This window comes from Lagenorhynchus albirostris, chromosome 9 (assembly GCF_949774975.1).
Source record: "Lagenorhynchus albirostris chromosome 9, mLagAlb1.1, whole genome shotgun sequence".
In the NCBI taxonomy this organism is placed as follows: domain Eukaryota; kingdom Metazoa; phylum Chordata; class Mammalia; order Artiodactyla; family Delphinidae; genus Lagenorhynchus; species Lagenorhynchus albirostris.
The window spans coordinates 26,503,755-26,516,389 of NC_083103.1; the positions used below are offsets into that span (position 1 = coordinate 26,503,755).

The following is a 12,635-nucleotide window of genomic DNA, read 5'->3' on the forward strand; positions in this document are numbered from 1 at the left end:
AAAAATTTTTTTCTATTACTTTAATTTTGTATCTACATGAGATCATGAATGTCCACTAAACTTATTGTGCTAATCATTTCATGACGTATTCAGTCTAATGATTGTGCTGTACACCTTAAACTTATACAGTGCTGTATGTCAATTATATCTCAATAAAACTGAAAGAAAAACTAGCCCATTTAAGGATGAAATTATACCAATCTTACAAGTAATCGTTCAGAAAAAAGGAAAAACTGGAAAGAAATACTTCAGAACTCATTTTATAATGCCATAATTACTCTGATACCAAAACTAGGCCAAGACATCACAGGAAAAGAAAGCTACAGACTAATATGCCTCATGAACATTTATGAAAATAATTTCTAAAATATCCAACCAAAACTCATTAGTATATAAGAAAGAATAATATGGTATACTATGATTAAGTGGGGTTTATCACAGATATGCCAAGTTGGTTTTTTATTTTAAAAATCACTGTACCGAAGGACGAAGGGAAGATGGTGGAAGAGTAAGACGCGGAGATCACCTTCCTCCCCACAGATACACCAGAAATACATCTACACGTGGAACAACTCCTACAGAACACCTACTGAACGCTGGCAGAAGACCTCAGACCTCCAAAAGGGCAAGAAACTCCCCCACGTACCAGGGTAGGGCAAAAGAAAAAAGAATAAACAGAGACAAAAGGATAGAGACGAGACGTGCACCAGTGGGAGGGAGCTGTGAAGGAGGAAAGGTTTCCACACACTAGAAGTCCCTTCGCAGACGGAGACTGTGGGTGATGGAGGCGGAAAGCTTCGAAGTCTCGGAGGAGAGCTCAGCAACAGGGGTGTGGAGGGAAAAGTGGAGAGATTCCCACACAGAGGATCGGTGCCGACCGGCACTCACCAGCCCGAGAGGCTTGTCTGATCACCCGCCGGGGCGGGCGGAGCTGCGAGCTGAGGCTTGGGCTTCTGTCAGAGCGCAGGGAGAGGACTGGGCTTGGCGGCGTGAACATAGCCTGCAGTGGGTTAGTGCACCACAGCTAGCCGGGAGGGAGTCCGGGGAAAAGTCTGGACCTGCCGAAGAGGCAAGAGACTTTTTCTTCCCTCTTTGTTTCCTGCTGCGCGCGGAGAGGGGATTAAGAGCGCTGCTTAAAGGAGCTCCAGAGACGGGTGCGAGCCACGGCTAAAAGCGCGGACCCCAGAGATGGGCATGAGACGCTAAGGCTGCTGCCGCCGCCACCAAGAAGCCTGTGTGTGAGCACAGGTCACTCACTATCCACACCCCCCTTCCGGGGAGCCTGTGCAGCCCGCCACTGCCAGGGTCCCGGGATCCAGGGACAACTTCCCCGGGAAAACGCACATGCTCGCCCCACACTCCGTGCCCCTCTCTCCCCGCACCCCTGGCCTGAGTGAGCCAGAGTCCCAGAAGCAGCTGCTCCTTTAACCCCGTCCTGTCTGAGCGAAGAACAGACGCCCTCCGGCGACCTACACGCAGAGGCAGGGCCAAATCCATATCTGAGCCCCTGGGAGCTGTGAGAACAAAGAAGAGAAAGGGAAATCTCTCCCAGCAGCCTCAGAAGCAGCAGATTAAAGATCCACAATCAACTTGATGTATCCTGCATCTGTGGAATACATGAATAAAAAACGAATCATCCCAAATTGAGAAGGTGGACTTTGAGAGCAAGATTTATGATTTTTTTCCCCTTTTCCTCTTTTTGTGAGTGTGTATGTGTATGCTTTGTGTGAGATTTTGTCTGTATAGCTTTGCTTCCACCATTTGTCCTAGGGTTCTAGCTGTCCATTTTGTGTTTTTAATTTTTTTTCTTAATAATTATTTTTTATTTTAATAACTTTATTATATTTTATCTTACTTTATTTTATTTAACTTTATCTTCTTTCTTTTTTTCCTTCCTTCTCTCCTTCCTTCCTCCATCCCTCCCTTTCTTTCTTTCTTTCTTTCTTCCTTCCTACTTCTACTAATTCTTTCTTTCTACTTTTTCTCCCTTTTATTCTGAGCCACGTGGATGAAAGGCTCTTGGTGCTGCAGCCAGAGGAGTCAGTCCTGTGTCTCTGAGGTCGGAGAGCCAACTTCAGGACACTGGTCCACAAGAAACCTCCCAGATCCACATAATATCAAACAGTGAAAATCTCCCAGAGATCTCCATCTCAACACCAGCACCCAGCTTCACTCAACGACCAGCAAGCTACAGTGCTCAACACCCTATGCCAAACAACAAGCAAGACAGAAACACAACCCCACCCATTAGCAGAGAGGCTGCCTAAATTCATAAGTCCACAGACACCCCAAAACACACCAGCAGACGTGGACCTGCCCACCAGAAAGACAAGATCCAGCCTCATCCACCAGAACACAGGCACTAGTCCCCTCCACCAGGAAGCCTACACAACCCACTGAACCAACTTTAGCCACTGGGGACAGACAACAAAAACAACGGGAACTACGAACCTGCGGCCTGCAAAAAGGAGACCCCAAACACAGTAAGATAAGCAAAATGAGAAGACAGAAAAACAGAGCAGATGAAGGAGCAAGATAGATCTAACAAATGAAGCAGAAATAGGCACTCTACCTGAAAAGGAATTCAGAATAATGATAGTAAAGATAATCCAAAATCTTGAAAATAGAATAGACAAAATGCAAGAAACAGTTAACAAGGACCTAGAAGAACTAAAGATGAAACAAGCAACGATGAACAACACAATAAATGAAATTAAAAATACTCCAGATGGGATCAATAGCAGAATAACTGAGGCAGAAGAACGGATAAGTGACCTGGAAGATAAAATAGTGGAAATAACTACTGCAGAGCAGAATAAAGAAAAGAGAATGAAAAGAACTGAGGACAGTCTCAGAGACCTCTGGGACAATATTAAACGCACCAACATTTGAATTATAGGGGTTTCAGAAGAAGAAGAGAAAAAGAAAGGGACTGAGAAAATATTTGAAGAGATTATAGTTGAAAACTTCCCTAATATGGGAAAGTAAATAGTTAATCAAGTCCAGGAAGCACAGAGAGTCCCATACAGGATAAATTCAAGGAGAAACACGCCAAGACATATATTAATCAAACTGTCAAAAATTAAATACAAAGAAAACATATTAAAAGCAGCAAGGGAAAACAACAAATAACACACAAGGGAATCCCCATAAGGTTAACAGCTGATCTTTCAGCAGAAACTCTGCAAGCCAGAAGGGACTGGCAGGACATATTTAAAGTGATGAAGTAGAAAAACCTGTAACCAAGATTACTCTACCCAGCAAGGATCTCATTCAGATTTGATGGAGAAATTAAAACCTTTACAGACAAGCAGAAGCTGAGAGAGTTCAGTACCACCAAACCAGCTTTATGACAAATGCTAAAGGAACTTCTCCAGGCAAGAAACACAGGAGAAGGAAAAGATCTACAATAACGAACCCAAAACAATTAAGAAAATGGGAATAGGAAACATACATATCGATAATTACCTTAAATGTAAACGGACTAAATGCTCCCACCAAAAGACACAGATTGGCTGAATGGATACAAAAACAAGACCCATATATATGCTGTGTACAAGAGACCCACTTCAGACCTAGAGACACATACAGACTGAAAGTAAGGGGATGGAAAAAGACATTCCATGCAAATGGAAACCAAAAGAAAGCTGGAGTAGCAATTCTCATATCAGACAAAATAGACTTTAAAATACAGAGTATAAGAAGAGACAAAGAAGGACACTACATAATGATCAAGGGATCGATCCAAGAAGAAGATATAAAAATTTTAAATATTTATGCACCCAACATAGGAGCACCTCAATACATAAGGCAAATGCTAACAGCCATAAAAGGGGAAATTGACAGTAACACATTCATAGTAGGGGACTTTAACACCCCACTTTCACCAATGGACAGATCATACAAAATGAAAATAAATAAGGAAACACAAGCTTTAAATGATACATTAAACAAGATGGACTTAATTGATATTTATAGGACATTCCATCCAAAAACAACAGAATACACATTTTTCTCAAGTGCTTATGAAACATTCTCCAGAACAGATCATATCTTGGGTCACAAATCAAGCCTTGGTAAATTTAAGAAAACTGAAATTGTATGAAGTATCTTTTCCGACCATAACGCTATGAGACTAGATATCAATTACAGGAAAAGATCTGTATAAAATACAAACACATGGAGCCTAAATAATACACTGCTTAATAACGAGGTGATCACTGAAGAGATCAAAGAGGAAATCAAAAAATACCTAGAAACAAATGACAATGGAGACACGAGGACCCAAAACCTATGGGATGCAACAAAAGCAGCTCTAAGAGGGAAGTTTATAGCAATACAATCCTACCTTAAGAAACAGGAAACGTCTCGAATAAACAAACTAACCTTGCACCTAAAGCAATTAGAGAAAGAAGAACAAAAAAACCCCCAAAGTTAGCAGAAGGAAAGAAATCATAAAGATCAGAGCAGAAATAAATGAAAAAGAAATGAAGGAAACGATAGCAAAGATCAATAAAACTAAAAGTTGGTTCTTTGAGAAGATAAAGAAAATTCATAAACCATTAGCGAGAGTCATCAAGAAAAAAAGGGAGAAGACTGAAATCAATAGAATTAGAAATGAAAAAGGAGAAGTAACAACTGACACTGCAGAAATACAAAGGATCATGAGAGGTTACTGCAAGCAACTATATGCCAATAACCTGGACAACCTGGAAGAAATGGACAAATTCTTAGAAAAGCACAACCTGCCAAGACTGAACCAGGAAGAAATAGAAAATATGAACAGACAAAATCACAAGTAATGAAATTGAAACTGTGATTAAAAATCTTCCAACAAACAAAAGCCCAGGACCAGATGGCTTCACAGGCGAATTCTATCAAACATTTAGAGAAGAGTTAACACCTATCCTTCTCAAACTCTTCCAAAATATAGCAGAGGGAGGAACACTCCCAAACTCATTCTACGAGGCCACCATCACCTTGATACCAAAACCAGGCAAGGATGTCACAAAGAAAACTACAGGCCAATATCACTGATGAACGTAGATGCAAAAATCCTCAACAAACTACAAGCAAACAGAATCCAACAGCACATTAAAAGGATCATACACCATGATCAAGTGGGGTTTATTCCAGGAATCCAAGGATTCTTCAATATATGCAAATCAATCAATGTGATACATCATATTAACAAATTGAAGGGGAAAAACCATATGATCATCTCAATAGCTGCAGAGAAAGCTTTTGACAAAATTCAACACCCATTTATGATAAAAACCCTGCAGAAAGTAGGCACAGAGGGAAGTTTCCTCAACATAATAAAGGCCATATATGACAAACCCACAACCAACATCGTCCTCAATGGTGAAAAACTGAAAGCATTTTCACTAAGATCAGGAACAAGACAAGGTTGCCCACTCTCACCACTCTTATTCAACATAGTTTTGGAAGTTTTAGCCACAGCAATCAGAGAAGAAAAGGAAATAAAAGGAATCCAAATCGGAAAAGAAGAAGTAAAACTGTCACTGTTTGCAGATGACATGATACTATACATAGAGAATCCTAAAGATGCTACCAGAAAACTACTAGAGCTAATCAATGAATTTGGTAAAGTAGCAGGATACAAAATTAATGCACAGAAATCTCTGGCATTCCTATCCACTAATGATGAAAAATCTGAAAGTGAAATCAAGAAAACACTCCCATTTACCACTGCAACAAAAAGAATAAAATATCTAGGAATAAACCTACCCAAGGAGACAAAAGACCTGTGTGCAGAAAATTATAAGACACTGATGAAAGAAATTAAGGATGATACAAATAGATGGAGAGATATACCATGTTCTTGGATTGGAAGAATCAACATTGTGAAAATGACTCTACTACCCAAAGCAATCTACAGATTCAATGCAATCCCTATCAAACTACCACTGGCATTTTTCACAGAACTAGAACAAAAAATTTCACAATTTGTATGGAAACACAAAAGACCCCGAATAGCCAAAGCAATCTTGAGAACGAAAAACAGAGCTGGAGGAATCAGGCTCCCTGACTTCAGACTATACTACAAAGCTACAGTAATCAAGACAGTATGGCACTGGCACAAAAACAGAAATATAGATAAATGGAACACTACAGAAAGCCCAGAGATAAACCCACACACATATAGTCACGTTATCTTTGATAAAGGAGGCAGGAGTGTACAGTGGGGAAAGGACAGCCTCTTCAATAAGTGCTGCTGGGAAAACTGGACAGGTACATGTAAAAGTATGAGATTAGATCACTCCCTAACACCATACACAAAAATAAGCTCAAAGTGGATTAAAGACCTAAATGTAAGGCCAGAAACTATCAAACTCTTAGAAGAAAACATAGGCAGAACACTCTATGACATAAATCACAGCAAGATCCTTTTTGACCCACCTCCTAGAGAAATGGAAATAAAAACAAAAATAAACAAATGGGACCTAATGCAACTTAAAAGCTTTTGCACAGCAAAGGAAACCATAAACAAGACCAAAAGACAACCCTCAGAATGGGAGAAAATATTTGCAAATGAAGCAACTGACAAAGGATTAATCTCCAAAATTTATAAGCAGCTCATGCAGCTCAATAACAAAAAAACAAACAACGCAATCCAAAAATGGGCAGAAGACCTAAATAGACATTTCTCCAAAAAAGATATACAGACCGCCAACAAACACATGAAAGAATGTTCAACATCATTAATCATTAGAGAAATGCAAATCAAAACTACAATGAGATATCATCTCACACCAGTCAGAATGGCCATCATCAAAAAATCTACAAACAATAAATGCTGGAGAGGGTATGGAGAAAAGGGAACACTCTTGCACTGCTGGTGGGAATATGATTTGGTACAGCCACTATGGAGAACAGTATGGAGGTTCCTTAAAAAACTACAAATAGGACTACCTTATGACCCAGCAATCCCACTACTGGGCATATACCCTGAGAAAACCATAATTCAAAAAGAGACATGTACCAAAACGTTCATTGCAGCACTATTTACAATAGCCAGGAGACGGAAGCAACCTAAGTGTCCATCATCGGATGAATGGATAAAGAAGATGTGGCACATATATACAATGGAATATTACTCAGCCATAAAAAGAAACGAAATTGAGCTATTTGTAATGAGGTGGATAGACCTAGAGTCTGTCATACTGAGTGAAGTAAGTCAGAAAGAGAAAGACAAATACCGTATGCTAACACATATATATGGAATTTAAGAACAAAAAATGTCATGAAGAACCTAGGGGCAAGACAGGAATAAAGACACAGACCTACTAGAGAATGAACTTGAGGATATGGGGAGGGGGAAGGGTAAGCTGCGACAAAGCGAGAGAGAGGCATGGACATATATACACTACCAAACGTAAGGTAGATAGCTAGCGGGAAGCAGCCGCATAGCACAGGGAGATCAGCTCGGTGCTTTGTGACCACCTGGAGGGGTGGGATAGGGAGGTTGGGAGGGAGGGAGACGCAAGAGGGAAGAGATATGGGAACATATGTATATGTATAACTGATTCACTTTGTTATAAAGCAGAAACTAACATACCATTGTAAAGCAATTAGACTCTAATAAAGATGTAAAAAAAAAAACCCACCAAAATAAAAAATAAATAAATAAATAAAAATCACTGTACCATAATGACATATTAAAAAAGTAAAACCATATGATCATTTCAATAGACACAAAAATATTTGACAAAATTCAACAATAATTCATAATAGAAACTCTTGGCAAATTAGGAATAAAATGAAACCTCTGCAACCTGATAAATGGTATCTATAATAAACTTACAGGTAACAGAATGGTAAGATGGAATGCTTTCTTCCTGATATTAGGAACAAAGAAAGTGTATCCACTCTCACCACTTGTAATCAATATTGCTCAGAAGGTCTGAAGCATATAATAAACCATGAAAAAGAAATGAAAGGCATACAGATTGGAAAAGATGACGTAAAACAGTCTTTATTTGCAAACATTATCACATATGTAGGAAATCTTAAGCAATCTACCAAAAAGCTAGTAGGACTAACAAGCCAAGTCTATCAGGGTTGTAGCATGTAAAGTCAATATATAAAAATCACTGTTCCTCTACAAACTAGTAACAAACATTAGAAACTAAAATTTTATAAATTCCATTTTAATTGATTCCAAAACCATGAAATATTTTGAATAAATTTAACAAAATATGTGCATGAACTAGCTCCGAATTGAAAAGTATAAAACATTCTGAGAGTAAGTATAAAAAAACCTAAATAAATGGAGTGATATATCATGGTCATGGGATGGAAGACTCAAATCTTTCCAAATTAATCTATACATTTAATGTAATGTCAATGTAAGCCCCAGTAAGCTTTTTGGAGAAACTGACAAGCTAATTCTAAATTTACATAGAAATTCAAAGGTCCTAGGTAACCAAATGAATTTGAAAAAGATCACAGTTGGAAGACATACCATCTGATTTTAAGACTTATTATAAAGCTGTAACAATCCATGCAATATAGATTTGACCAAAGGCTATAAATATAAATGAATGTAAAAGAATAGACAGACCAGAAATAAACCCACATAACTGATTCTTGACAAAGGTGGAGAAATAATTCTTTTTCAACAAATGGTCTTGGAATAACTGGATACTCATACGCAAAAACCAACAAAAACCTCAATCTTACCTCATACTACACTCAATCAAAAAAGAAAAAAAATTTGCAGGTGGGGGGAAGAGGGATAAATTAGGAGTTTGGGATTAACAGATACATACTACTATATATAAAATAGATAAACAACAAGGACCTACTGTATAGCACAGGAAACTATATTCAATAGCTTGTAATAACCTATAATGGAAAAGAATCTAAAAAAGTATGTATACATATATATGGATCACTTTGCTGTACAACTGAAACTAACACGACATTGAAAATCAGCTATACTTCAATTGGGAAATAAAAGCAAAAAGAAACAAGCAAACAAGAAAATTTCAATCTTATCTCATACTACTACTCAAATATTATGCTGAAATGAATCACAAAACTAAAAATAGAAGGTAAAACAATAAAACTACTAGGAAAAAACAGGGAAAATTTTTGCAATCTTGGAGTAGACAAATATTTCTTAAATAAGACAGGAAAGCATGTGCCACAATAGAAAAAAATGGATAACTTGAAGTGCATAAATATTTTAAATATTTTCTTTTGAAAAGACACCAATAAGAAGATGAAAAGGCAAGCTACAGAGAGAAAATACTTGCAATACACATATCTTGGACAGTTTTTTTTGTAACAGACAAAAACCTGGAAGTAACTTAAATGTCCATCAACCAGTGAATGGAAAAACAAATGGTACATTCACAAATGAAATAATACTCAATAACAAAATAACCGGACTACTGATATATAGGCAACAACATAGATGAATCTCAAAATCACTAAGCTAAGTGAAAAAAGCCAGACACAAAAAGTGTGTATGGTAAGATTGCCTTCACGTGGTATTCTAAAGAAAGCAGAACTAAACTCTAGTGATAGAAAGATGTTAGGTGCTTGGGGGCCAGGAAACATTTTGGGCATGAGGATGTTTGGGGGTATGATGGAAATGTTTTATATCTTGATTGTTGTGGTGATTACATGAGTATATACATTTGTAAAAACTCACTAAAATATATACTTAAAATGGGTCTATTTTATTGTATGTAAATTATAATTCAGTAAAGGTGGTTTATGAAAACAATTTCCTATGGTGTAACTAAAATACCATGTGGTAGCTTGTATGTAAACCTTTTCAGCACAGAATATTAGAGCAAATCCATGATCAAAAGTATAGTAGATTTACATGAAGATTAATTTTATATATTAAAGAACATAGCCAGTTCTTTAATACTACCTACCACAAAGTTAAAATCTGTAAGTCTAAAGGACACAAAATGGGCTTGATTAGGATTTACGAGCATTTTATGAAAGTTTTTGTGCACAAAGGAAAAGAAAAATGCTTTCAACACCTCTGCATGGTTTACAGTCAACAGGTGGAAAAGCCAGCAGAGACAAGTGGATGAGATGACCAGCACTGCCTATGGATCATTACAGCTATGACAATGGAAAAAATACTCATTTTATATAAATAAGAATTTGTCTCTGTTAAACCTTAGAAAGTCATGTTTAAAAAAAGAATTGGGGCTTCCCTGGTTGCGCAGTGGTTGAGAGTCTCCCTGCCGATGCAGGGGACACGGGTTCGTGCCCCGGTCCGGGAAGATCCCACACGCTGCGGAGCGGCTGGGCCCGTGAGCCATGGCCGCTGAGCCTGCGCGTCCGGTGCCCGTGCTCCGCAACGGGAGAGGCCACAACAAGTGAGAGGCCCGTGTACCGCAAAATAAAAAAAAAAAAAAGAATTGATTTTATCTTAAATAATTACTATTAGATCAGTTTACAAAAGCAACCATATAAACCAAGGTCATTATAAATCAACGATGTAAGAAACAAATCTGATAGTAAAAATTTTAACTTCTGAGGTTGATATTTTTACAACATGGAAAATTTTAATTTTTAGAAATTCACCCGCCATCCATTACACTCATAGAATTATTGCTAAAATTTGTTGTATTTCCTTTTAGCACTTTTTCTGTAGATATTTTCTCTTATGGTTATAATTATTATTATTATTTTCCATGTGAGTACCTCATCCATTTTTTTGTTTTTATATATATATATTTTTTCAATTAATTTTTATTGGAGTATAGTTGCTTTACAATGTTGTGTTAGTTTCTACTGTACAGCAAAGTGAATCAGCTATACATATATCCCCTCTATTTTGGATTTCCTTCCAATTTAGTATTTTATTGAAGTATAGCTGATTTACAATGTTGTATTAATTTCTGCTGTACAGCAAAGTGATTCAGTTATACATATATACATTCTTTTTAAAATTCTTTTCCATTATGGTTTATCACAGGATATTGAATATAGTTCCCTGTGCTATACAGTAGGATGGTTACAATTATTACTGAATTTTGTATCCAACTTTTTTCTCTTGATCTCACGAGTCACAGTCTTGTAACTATGATGTTTAAGAGTGCATAATACTCCAGTAAATTTGTGTACCATAATTTACAATACTTAGTCATTCCCCCACTATGGACTTTTCATGCCACTTTCAGACTTTTGTTACTATTAAATATAGAAGCACGAAAGTGCCTCAACTCCCACGTGTCCAAGACAGAACTCAGAAACTCATTATTTTCTTCCATCAAATGTGGTCCTCCTTCTGTTTTTAGAAAATTAGGATTTATTCTTAATACCTCTCTCTCTCTCTCTCTCTCTCTCCGATACACCCTTCTCCCCATGCCTAAAATCCTGTTAAATTTATTTTCAAAGTATTTTTGGAATTGTTCACTTCGCTCCACAACAACGTCTCTCCCCTAGCTTTGCTACCAACAACTCTTTCCTAGATGATTGCAATTTCCTCTTACTTCTTTGCATCCACTCAAATCCTCCTTCAATTTAGCAGTGAGCTTTTCAAAATACAAACCTGATCATGTCACTTCCCTACTTAAAACCTTTCAGTGTTTTCTCATTGCTCCTTGCAGAAAGAACTAAATCCTTTAGCATGGTCTACAGGCTCTGCATGGTTGTGGCCAAAGAGGAGGGTTTAATGTGCAAAAATAAAAATACTTGTTGTAATAATGTACATGATTATTGTTTTCCCTTTAAAATGTACATGATTGTCATTTAATAACTTTTCAGTAAAGAAAAAAGTAAACCTAAACTATTTAACTAGAAAAATAAAAATAATTATTTGTAAAATTGAGGACACGTATTATAATACTCAGTAGGGAATAAAATATACAGATAAGTACTGCATAAGCTATGGATATTCACTTGTAGATAACAAAAAATATTGAGTGATTTCTCATTAATGAAGAGGTAAAGCAACTAAACTAAATGGCAAAGTTCCCCTTTTCTTACCTACTTCTTTTTTTAATAAATTTATTTATTTATTATTTTGGCTGTGTTGGGTCTTCGTTGCTGCACAGGAGCTTCTTAAATGAGTAAGGGTTTTGACTTTTTTTTTTTTTTACATCTTTATTGGAGTATAATTGCTTTACAATGGTCTGTTAGTTTCTGCTTTATAACAAAGTGAATCAGTTATACATATACATATGTTCCCATATCTCTTCCCTCTTGCATCTCCCTCCTTCCCACCCTCCCTATCCCACCCCTCTAGGTGGTCACAAAGCACCGAGCTGATCTCCCTGTGCTATGCGGCTGCTTCCCACTAGCTAGCTATTTTACGTTTGGTAGTGTATATATATCCATGCAACTCTCTCGCTTTGTCACAGCTTACCCTTCCCCCTCCCCATATCCTCAAGTCCATTCTCTAGTAGGTCACAATCCCTACTGATCTTATCTACACTCATATCTTAAATTACTATCTCTAGTAGCCATACTGCATCTTAACTCAGGACCTCTGTATAGATTACTTCACCTCTTTGGCTAGCTAATTCCCTCAAATCCTCCCAGACCCAGATTAGGTAACCCCATCTTCGGAGAAGCTTTCCTCAAGCCTGGGTGAGATGATCAGAGTGCCCTGGAGCATCCTGTTAACTCCTATA

General features: G+C 37.4%; 1 protein-coding gene across 3 annotated transcripts in view; it reads right to left on the reverse strand.

Annotated features, from left to right (window-relative positions):
• Positions 1-12,635, reverse strand: part of ELP4 (elongator acetyltransferase complex subunit 4) — a 246,888-nt gene that overhangs the window by 209,984 nt on the left and 24,269 nt on the right. The window lies entirely within an intron of this gene.